The 11,419-nt window shown below is 48.7% G+C and overlaps 1 pseudogene; it reads left to right on the top strand.

Annotated features, from left to right (window-relative positions):
* Positions 1–2,117: 2,117 nt before the first annotated feature.
* LOC128654907 (uncharacterized) lies at positions 2,118–2,276 on the top strand (annotated as a pseudogene).
* The last annotated feature ends 9,143 nt before the right edge of the window (positions 2,277–11,419 follow it).

Here is an 11,419-nt window from a genome sequence, read left to right as displayed (position 1 = left end):
TACCATGGTGACCACGGGTAACGGGGAATCAGGGTTCGATTCCGGAGAGGGAGCCTGAGAAACGGCTACCACATCCAAGGGAAGGCAGCAGGCGCGCAAATTACCCACTCCCGACTCGGGGAGGTAGTGACGAAATAATAACAAGTACAGGACTATATCGATGGCCCCTGTAATTGGAATGAGCACACTTTAAATCCTTTAACGAGGATCCATTGGAGGGCAAGTCTGGTGCCAGCAGCCGCGGTAATTCCAGCTCCAATAGCGTATACTAAAGTTGCTGCAGTTAAAAAGCTCGTAGTTGGATCTCGGGAGCGGGTTGGCGGTCCGCCGCGAGGCGAGCCACCGCCTGTCCCGGACCCTGCCTCCCGGCGCCCCCCGGATGCCCTTGACTGGGTGTCCGGTTCTCCGGGGCCCGAAGCGTTTACTTTGAAAAAATTAGAGTGTTCAAAGCAGGCTGCCCGTCGCCGCTGAATACCGCAGCTAGGAATAATGGAATAGGACTCACGGGTTCTATTTGTTGGTTTTCGGAAACGGGGCCAATGATAAGAGGGACGGCCGGGGGGCATTCGTATTGCGCCGCTAGAGGTGAAAATTCTCTTTGGACCGGCGCAAGACGGACCAAAGCGAAAGCATTTGCCAAGAATGTTTTCATTAATACAAGAACGAAAGTCGGTCGTTTCGAAGACGATCAGATACCGTTGTAGTTCCGACCATAAACGATGCCCACCAGCGATCCGGCGGCGTATTTCCCATGACCCGCCGAGCCAGCTTCCGGGAAACCAAAGTCTTTGCGGTTCGGGGGGAGTATGGTTGCAAAGCTGAAACTTAAAGGAATTGACGGAAGGGCACCACCAAGAGTGAGCCTGCGGCTTAATTTGACGCAACACGGGAAACCTCACCCGGCTCCGGACACGGAAAGGATTGACAGATTGATAGCTCTTTCTCGATTCTGTGGGTGGTGTTGCATGGCCGTTCTTAGTTGGTGGAGCGATTTGTCTGGTTAATTCCGATAACGAATGAGACTCCTCCGTGCTAACTAGTTACGCGACCCCCGGCAGTCGGCTGTCCAACTTCTTAGAGGGACAAGTGGCGTTCAGCCACGCAAAGATCGAGCAATAACAGGTCTGTGATGCCCCTTAGATGTCCGGGGCCGCACGAGCGCTACACTGAACGGATCAGCGTGTGTCTACCTTCGCGGGCAGGCGCGCGTAACCGCGCTGAACCCCGTTCTTGATAGGGATCGGGGATTGCAATTGTTTCCCGCCAACGAGGAATTCCAGTAAGCGGGGTACATAAGCTTGCGTTGATTAAGTCCCTGCCCTTTGTACACACCGCCCGTCACTACTACCGATTGGATGGTTTAGTGAGGTCCTCGGATTGGCCCCCGCCGGGGTCGGGCAACGGCCCTAGCGGAGCGCGGAGAAGACGATCAAACTTGACTAGAGGAAGTAAAAGACGTAACAAGGTTTCCCATAGGTGAACCTGCGGAAGGATCATTAACAGGAAAAGGGAAGGACCCGGCGGCGGGTTCGACCAGAACCGAAAAACGAGCCGCGGAGAGACCGCAGGCGGCCGGGCGGGGAGACCCCCCCGCGCCGGATCTCGTCCCCCGAAGCCCGACCGAGGCGGAGCGCAGACGGGAAGGCGGGGAAGGGGGCGGCATCCGGAGGGGCCAGAGAGGACGGGACGGAGACGGGGGGCCCCGGGGGGCGCTCCCCGAGCCAGCCCGGATCCCGACCGCCACCCGAAGCGCCCGCCCGGGAGAAGCGCTCCCCCCCTCGGCCCGCACGCGCCACCGTGGCCGTCCTCCCCCGGAGAGGAAACCTTCCCCCTCCCCGGCCGCCCCGGGGTACCTGGTGCGCCCGCCCTAGTCCCGCGAGGGCGGGGCGGGTGCGCGGAGGTCTCTCGAAAGGACCCAAGCCCCTCTTCCCGCGGGGCCGGGCGCCGGGCAGCATGGGCCAGTCCCCCCCCCCCCCCGGGGGGCGAGGAAAGCTCCGGAAAAAACCCTCAGCCGGCCGGTCCCCCTCCTTCCCTCCCGGGGGTCGGGGGGCCCGCGCCCGCCCGGGCCGACCCCCCTTTTTCGAGAGAGGACACAGAGAGAAAAAAGAGCCTCGGCTACTCTTGGCCGGTGGATCACACGGGGCTCGCGCGTCGATGAAGAACGCAGATAGCTGCGAGAATTAGTGTGAATTGCAGGGACACATTGATCATCGACACTTCGATAGCTACCCCGCGGCCCCCGGGTTCCTCACGGGGCCACGCCTGTCTGAGGGGTATCTCCACCTCCGTCGAGCGGCTGCGGCCGCCCCCCCCCTCCCTCGCCTCTCTCCACGCTCCCCCCCCAGCGCCTCACGTACCCCCCATAGCCAGACCCGGCGACGGCGGGAGGGGGGGCCGGACCGCGCCGCGAGGCTGCTGTGGAGACGCGGCATCCGTCCCGCGGCCCCCCTCCTCCCGCGAACCCGGAGGGACGGCTCCCCCGCCCGGCCCCTGAGCACCACCCTTTCTCGACTCTGACCTCAGATCAGACGAGGCGTCCCACCGAATTTAAGCATATTACTAAGCGGAGGAAAAGAAACTAACCAGGATTCCCCCAGTAGCGGCCAGGGAAGAGCCCAGCGCCGAATCCCCCGCCCGGCATAGTGCTCGGGTAAATGTGGCGTAGGGAGGCCGGACCGCCCCGTCGCCGCACTGGGGGCCCGACTCCTTCTGATCGAGGCCCAGCCCGCGGACGGTGTTAGGCCGGTAGCGGCCCCCGGCGCGGCGGGGGACCCGGCCCTCCCCGGAGTCGGGTTGTTTGGGGAATGCAGCCCAAAGCAGGTGGTAACTCCATCTAAGGCTAAATACCGGCGCGAGACGATAGCGGACAAGTACCGTAAGGGAAAGTTGAAACGAACTTTGAAAGAGAGAGTTCAAGAGGGTGTGAAAATCGTCGAGAGGTAAACGGGTGGGGTCCGCGCCGTCTGCCTGGAGGATTAAACCCGGCCGGCCGGGCCTTTTTTTCCCAGGGACGCCCCCGGTCTCGACCCCACTCCCCCCTGGGGAAGGGGGAAGGGCCGGGGCGCCCGGGTCCGTCCGCCGGCTTTCCCGCAGGGCGCACTTCCCTCACGCGGCGGTGCACCGCAACCCGGCCACGGGCGGCCGGGAATGCCCAGGGTGGGAGGGGAGGTGTCAGGGCCCGCCCTGCGAGGGGCGCCCGGATACAGCCCCCCCCGGCCCGGCTTCGCCGTCGCCCAGGGGCCGAGGAAGCAGACCGCCGCCGCGCCTTCCGTCACCCCCGCTCCCGGCGCGGCTGTCAACCGGGGCGGACCGCCCTCGGTGCGCGCGCCACAGAGGCGGAGGGCCCATGACCCGGAGAGGGAGCCAGGGGTCCGCGGCGACGCCGGTGACCACCACCCGACCGTCTTGAAACACGGACCAAGGAGTCTGACGCACGCGAGTCGGAGGGGCGTCCAACAGACCCCGCGGCGCAATGAAGGTGAAGGCCGGGGCGCGATCCCGCCGCCGCCCCGTCTCGCACGCCCTGCCGGGGAGGTGGAGCCGGAAGCGCGCGGACCAGGACCCCGAAAGATGGTGACTATGCCCGGGCAGGGCGAAGCCAGAGGAAACTCTGGTGGAGGTCCACAGCGGTCCTGACGTGCAAATCGGTCGTCCGACCTGGGTATAGGGGCGAAAAGACTAATCGAACCCGTCTAGTAGTGGTTCCCTCCCGAAGTTTCCCTCAGGATAGTGGCGCTCGGTGCCTCACGCAGTTTTATCCGGTAAAGCGAATGATTAGAGGTCTTGGGCCGAAACGATCTCAACCTATTCTCAAACTTTTAAATGGGTAAGAAGCCGGCTCGCTGGCCTGGAGCCGGGCGTGGAATGCGACGCAGCCCAGTGGGCCACTTTTGGTAAGCAGAACTGGCGCTGCGGGATGAACCGAACGCCGGTTAAGGGCGTCCGATGCCGACGCTCATCAGACCCCAGAAAAGTTGTGTTGGTCGATACAGACAGCAGGACGGTGGCCATGGAAGTCGAAACCCGCTAAGAGTGTTGTAACAACTCACCTGCCGAATCAACTAGCCCTGAAAATGGATGGCACTGGAGCGTCGGGCCCAACTCGGCCGTCGCCGGCAACCGGAGCCGCGGGGGGCTTAGGCCGCGTCGAGTAGGAGGGCCGCCACGGCGGGCGCGGAACCCCCGGGCGGAGCCGCGCGGGTTGCAGATTCTTGGTGGTAGTAGCAAATATTCAAACGAGAACTTTGAAGGCGAAGTGGAGAAGGGGTTCCATGTGAACAGCAGTTGAACATGGGTCAGTCGGTCCTGAGAGATAGGCGAGGCCGCCGTTCGGAAAGGGACGGGCGATGGCCTTCGTCGCCCTCGGCCTATCGAAAGGGAGTCGGGTTCAGATCCCCGAACCCGGAGCGGCGGAGACGGGCGCCCCTCCGCGGGCGACGCGAACGATCCCGGAGAAGCCAGTCATTCTCCTTGCAACCTCTCAACAAGCAACGAGGTCGTAAGAGAGAGTGGTTATAAAGATCTTAAACAAATTCCTCAAAGTTCCGACATTCAGATGGAAACTATTCGTACCATCCTACACTGATCCAGGAGGGTCAATATCTGGACTACAGTGGATCCTAAGGGATGCTTATCTTCACATTCCAATACACAAAGATCATCATCGGTTTCTCAGGTTTGCCTTTCAAGACAGGCATTACAGTTGTAGCTATCCCTTTGGATTAGCTACAGCCCCAAGATCTTTACAAAGGTTACTAGGGACGCTTATGGCGGGTCCTAAGGCCGCGGGGCATAGCAGTAGCCCTTATTTAGACGACATCCTGATACAGACAATCAAACTTCCAAATTGCCAAGTCTCATACGGACGTAGTACTGGCATTTATGAGGTCGCATTGGGTGGAAAGTGAACGAGGAAAAGATTCTCTATCCCCACTCACAAGAGTTTCCTTTCTAGGGACTCTGATAGATTCTATAGAAATGAAAATTCACCTGACGGAGTCCAGGTTATCAAGCTTCTAAATTCCTGCCGGGTTCTTCATTCCATTCCGCGCCCTTCGATGGCTCAGTGTATGGAAGTAATCGGCTTAATGGTATCGGCAATGGACATAGTGCCGTTTGCACGCTTACATCTCAGACCGCTGCAACTATGCATGCTCAGTCAGTGGAGCGGGGATTACACAGATTTGTCCCCTCAACTGAATCTGGACTTAGAGACCAGGGATTCTTTTCCCTGGTAGCTATCTCGGGTCCATCTGTCCAAAGGTATGACCTTTCGCAGGCCAGATTGCACAATTGTAACAACAAATGCCAGCCTTCTAGGTTGGGGTGCAGTCTGGAACTCCCTGAAGGCTCAGGGATCGTGGACTCAGGAGGAGTCTCTCCTTCCAATAAATATTCTGGAACTAAGAGCGATATTCAAGGCTCTTCAGGCTTGGCCTCAGTTAGCAACTCTGAGGTACATCAGATTTCAGTCGGACAACATCACGACTGTAGCTTACATCAACCATCAAGGGGGAACAAGAAGTTCCCTAGAGATGTTAGAAGTTCAAAAATAATTCGCTGGGCAGAGATTCACTCTTGCCACCCTATCAGCTATCCATATCCATATTTCCTCGGCTTTGTAGAGTCTCCGAGTATCTGCCTTACAATGTGATTCTCCTTATCTGACTTTTCATACGGATAAGGTAGTCCTGCGTACCAAATCTGGGTTTTTACTAAGGTGGTAATCTAACAAGAATATCAATCAAGAGATTGTTGTTCCCATCCTTGTGTTTCACAATCTGGACGTGGTCCGTGCTTTAAAGTTTTTACTTACAAGCTACTAAGATTTTCTTCAAACATCTGCTTGGTTTGTTGTCTTCTCTGGACAGAGGAGAGATCAAAAGGCTTCGGCAACCTCTCCTTTTTGGCTAAGAAGCTTAATCCGCTTAGCTATGAGACTGCTGGACAGCAGCCTCCTGAAACTATTAAGCTCATTCCACTTGGGCCTTTAAAAATTAGGCTTCTTTTGAACAGATTTGCAAGGCGGCAACTTGGTCTTCGCTTCATACTTTTTCAAAATTTTGCAATTTTATACTTTTGCTTCTTCGGAGGCTAAATTTGGGAGAGAGGTTTTACAAGGCAGTGTTTCCTTCCATTTAAGTTCCTGCCTTGGTCACTCCCTTCATCTGTGTACTTTAGCTTTGGTATTGGTATCCCACAAGTAATGGATACACCTTACAAGAGAAAACACAATTTATGCTTACCTGATAAATTTATTTCTCTTGTGGTGTATCCAGTCCACGGGCCCGCCCTGTCAATGTTTAAGGAGGAAACCACTGCACCCTATGGTTCCTCCTTTCTCGGCTTGTTTTCGGTCGTATGACTGGCTATGGACAGTTAGGGGAGGAGCTATATTGCAGCTCTGCTGTGGGTTTCCTCTTGCAACTTCCTGTTGGTAATGAGAATATCCCACAAGTAATGGATGATCCGTGGACTGGATACACCACAAGAGAAATAAATTTATAAGGTAAGCATAAATTGTGTTTTTAGGTAGCACTGATTGTGAGATGGAATAAAGGCTCTCTGCTGCCCATAGTAGGTCCTCCAAGTTCCTCTGAGAATCGAGCGTTGGTTGTTAGGGCTAGGATCTTTGTCACTTAAGTTAGTAGAACGCGCCATGTGTTGCCTTCATTATGCTCTTCAGGCTCCGTGTGGCTCCGCTCCTTTCTCTATCTGAAAAGGAAAGAGCAGCGCCATTTTCTGGTATTCTCTGCTGTATCTGTGGTTTAATCTGCTTTTCTATTCTATTTTTAGAATGGTAGTATACAAATACTGCTTATTTTTACTGCTGGGATTTATACATTGCCTGTAGCTTGGAACTAGAGCTTACATTTGACCTCCATTTTGTTATCTTGTGTGGGGGGGGGGGGTTGGAAAATGGATACTTTTTTTTTTTATTGATGAGACAGTTTTCTATCAGAGTTGTCCCTGCTAGACATGTTGTGTGTTTTTTCTTCAAATAATGTTTTTATTGGTCACTGCATGGATTAAAACACTGTTTGTTTAAACAATTCAATTTTAGTCAGGAAGTTAAGTTAGGCCTACATTTTGGGGATACAATTTTTTTAAGCTTGGTATGGGCCTAAATTTTGAGAGTAAAATATTTTTTAATTTTGTTTTCTGTAAAAATCTAATGTATTTAAGAGACGTGATATTTACTTGTTGTCTTGGTCACACCTAAAATGTTGTGGTTTGTTTTACAAAAGAAAGCTTTACAGTACTTTGTTTCTTTACAAGAAGTATGGTCATTTACTGAGGGGACCAGCCTTTCTTTGAGTTGTCCTCTGTCAGTTTAAAATTATTAACTTCTGCTCCTTTATAAATATATCAATATAATATCATTTATTAAAGATTGTAATTTTTCTTGTACAATATTTTTTTTACAAAGGTTATTGTTAAATTTGTTACCACCTAGATCTGTAGCTTGCCCTATACATATGCTAATGTAAATTCCTTCCTGTTGGGGGAAGGTGCAAGAAGGTAGTTTAACAAGTTATTTTGTGTGTGCGTTACACACTATTTGGATTTACAAGAGCAATATAATTTGCTTAATGTCTTATTAGTCTGGTGTTTAATTGCCCTATAGATATGTTAATTCCTTGCATTGGTGGCAGGTAAAATAGTCTGGCAAATTATGCTATAAGAGACATTATTTGGAGTCTGTTCCCCCGATTTTATTCAGTGGTTAGAAAAATATTGATTATGCTAGTATTGTTGATGGTTTAAACACCTTTTAAAAAGAGAACTTACATTGAAAGTCTAGTTATTAGACTAGGAATTGACAGTCCTAGGAAAGTACAGAAGAGTTTGTATCGCCATTCCTAGGAAAGTACAGAAGAGCTCATATCACTATTTCATTCTATTTCGGATTTTAAAACTGATAATAGTCCATTGGCCTTGACCTTTGCAGTGGGTTGTGCATATAAACTAAGTATCCTTTGTATCGTTATGGACCTAAAGCCGAAGGCAGACAAAATTCCAATCCAACTGGTCTAAAGCTTTTTCAGCAGCAGTTGAAATTAAAATTGAGGGTAGTATTCGACCGGTTGGCTTGTTCAATCAAATGTATAACCCATATTGTGTTGTCCCCAGTGCTTCCCTTTTCGGGATGAAGCCTGTTTGGTTACGTGGATGATTTGGGGGAAGAACTGTATTGAGGCGTGGATACTAGTACTTTGACATACAATTTAATGTATGGTGTTGAGTATGGGCCTATAATTCTTTTACTTTAGTAGTGTCTTTGCCTTTGGTAGGACCGAAATATGGGCTTCTAGGATGTGTCTAAACCAGGGTTCATTATTGTCTTTGGACTGAAACAATGAGGTAAGATGTGGAGCTAGGAGATGACTAAATTGTTTATAATATAAATTTGTAAAGCCACTCTCGACCTGGGCTATTATGTAGGGGAAGGGATTTGATAGCTGAGATTATTTCCTGGGTATTGATTGGGTATCTAGCGCACTAGCCAGTTCTTTAGGGAGAACAGGGAGTTTAGCTTCCGATATGTATTTTTCATTTGCTAAAGGAGTTAAGACAGACGGTATTTCCGGAAGGTTATATAATTTGCTATAGAAAAGCTTGAATTGGTCCGCAATTTGGAGACTACCTAGGAATTGACGCCCTGTGGAATTAGTATATTTGTGTATATAGGAGCCAAGCTTCTTTAGAGTTCTAGCTAGAGAGGGTCCTATTTGTTTGAGTTGACCAGGTATGATTTCTTAAGGTAGAAACCCCTTTTTTAGAGCTTCTCTATATAACAATTTGTTGTTTTGTCTCAATTTGAGAGCAAGGGTATTATCTTGTGGAGTTGCTAGGTGTTGTTGTTTCTATATTTCTGATAGTCTGTAGCTCAGTCCTATATGCTATCCCGATGCTGTTTAGTAAGGAGCGCTTTGTGTTTTAATAAACTCAAACCCTGAATAAAGATTTGTGCGCTTCCCATAGAGTATGTGAGGAAATGTCTGTTGTATTATTGAAGTTAAATACTCCTTTATTGTTTCTGCAATTTGTGTACGGAGTGTAGAATTCCTTTAATAAAGATTCATCTAGTCCTCCATACGAATGGGTTAAGGGTGTCAGTCCATTCAAGGTGATAGTGACCATAGCGTGGTCTGACCAACTAGTTGGTTCTATATCCGAGTCTTCCCAAAAAACCTGGGTCCCTAAAAACTGCCACACAATGCAGGCTCACAATCAAACAACTGTGGAAAAAAAAAGGCAACTGTGAAAAAATGGAGGGTGCACAGGCTTATGTAATCTCCCCACACATATACAAAACACGGGTTGGGGTCAGCACTCTCAGTTTCAACAATAACAAATGAGGTGCACAGACAGCCGGTGGTTAAGTTCCCAGTTTCTTTTCATTGCAAATAAAAAATCTTTGTCCCAACCAAGGGTATAGGATTCAACAAAGCTGTGCAGCAGTTGGAGATAGCTTCACTTCAGTGACTGATTGCTGACATGTTTCGGCAATTAAGCCGTAATCGTAGCTAACAGTCTCAGGTGAGCACCAGTCCCTATAAACTGGTTCCTGTTACCTGATTGGTTAAAAGATAATTAAAACCAGTACCTGGAGTGAAGCTATATCCAAGCCCTTCATCAGATTACGATATAACAGGAAACATTTGTCCCATATCCTAGAATCCTATGATATATACATCAAATGTGAATTTAAACTAAAACAATCAACCATACATGAATGAGAATAAATTAAGCTTAATACTTTTTGAAAGGTGAACCCTAATATAATGTAATCTAAAGTAATCTAAGCAAAAAGTCACATCAATGTTTTTGTTTAGAACATTTCTTAGTTATAAGGAGATAGTAAATTTTCCAAATTCCTCCTTCTGATTTGTTCAATAAATATGTATAAATACTTTTGTTAACCAATACATATGAACCAACAAAGTGAAAACCCTGACTCAATGTTGACAGGCCTAACAGATTATACACATACTTATATATATACAAAAGATATTTTTTAATGTATAGATATTTCTTCTTTCTCGAATCTATACTAAACAGGTATGTGAAGACACAGTGTTGTAGTTACACATATCAGAGCCAAAAATGGAAACACAGACCCAGGACCAGGAATCTTATTCCCCAGAAATTTATGTAGGTCAAATTCTGGGTTTAACCCTTCTGGGACTCTGGTCCTGAGTCTGTGTATCCAAAAACACCTCTCTTTTTTCCAGCAATCTTTCTCTGTCACCTCCTCTTTTATTTGTTCTGACCTGTTCTATAATGGTCCATCTTAGTGACTTGATACTTGTATGATGACAGGTTTTAAAGTGCTGAACCAGAGGTGTAGTTAATTTACCATTTTTAATATTTGAAATGGTGTTCCCTGATCCTTTCTCTAGTCCTCTCTAGTTGTGAGTCCTGTATACTGTACATTGCATTCTATGCAGGTAAGTAAATAAATTGCGAACCTTGTTCTGCAGTTCAGACAAGAGAAATGTTGAAAAATTCTCTCCAGTTACACAGCTTCTGAAGCCTACTCCCTGTTGTAAAAATTCACAGGCAGTACATTGTGTGTAATTACATTTAAAGGTACCTTTAAATGTCATCCAGGATGAGCCTGCCTCATCCCTAGCTCTGAGCTGTGTAGGAGCAAGTATGTTGCTAAGGCTTACACCACGTCTGAAGGTATATCTACACCCTTTTGAAACCGTATCTACCAAGCCATCATCTGCTTTTTAGAATATTGAAATGTTTTCTAACACTGTTACAGATGCGGTGGAATTGGTTGCTATATTGGGTAATAAAAGATACCCCTCAAATTCCTTTGTTTTATCCTTGGTTCTATCTTGAAGATAAATATTTCTTGGGTTTGCCCCAATATTCAATCTTTGATGACTGACTTGGTCTCTTTTATAGCCTCTTTCGCAGAACCTCTCCTCCAGCTCTAAGGATTGTGTTTCATATTCCTTATCCGTTGAGCAATTCCTCCGGAGTCTAATGAATTGTCCTTTAAGGACCGACTCTTAAAGACTCTTTTCGGATGGTTGCTTTTGGCATGGAGGAGGGTATTGCCAGTGATGGGTTTCCTGTATACTTTACTACTAACAAGATTATTGTTTATGCCTGTCAGAGTAACATCCAAATAATTAATGCTTGTTTTATTAAATTCAAATGTGAATTTTATGCCAATACCATTTTCATTAAGTAAGGATACAAAGCTTAAAGCTTCTTCTTCCCTACCATACCAGATCATTAGCAGGTCGTCAATGTACCTCCTATAATACATGATCTTATGTTTCCAGAGTTCATCACATCCAAAGATGTGGGACAGCTCCCACCAACCCATAAAAAGGTTAGCGTATGAAGGGGCAAATTTTGCCCCCATAGCTGTCCCACATCTCTGGAGGTAATG

The sequence above is a fragment of the Bombina bombina genome, chromosome 3 (genome assembly GCF_027579735.1).
Source record: "Bombina bombina isolate aBomBom1 chromosome 3, aBomBom1.pri, whole genome shotgun sequence".
NCBI lineage: Eukaryota > Metazoa > Chordata > Amphibia > Anura > Bombinatoridae > Bombina > Bombina bombina.
This window is presented reverse-complemented; position numbering and strand designations above follow the sequence as displayed.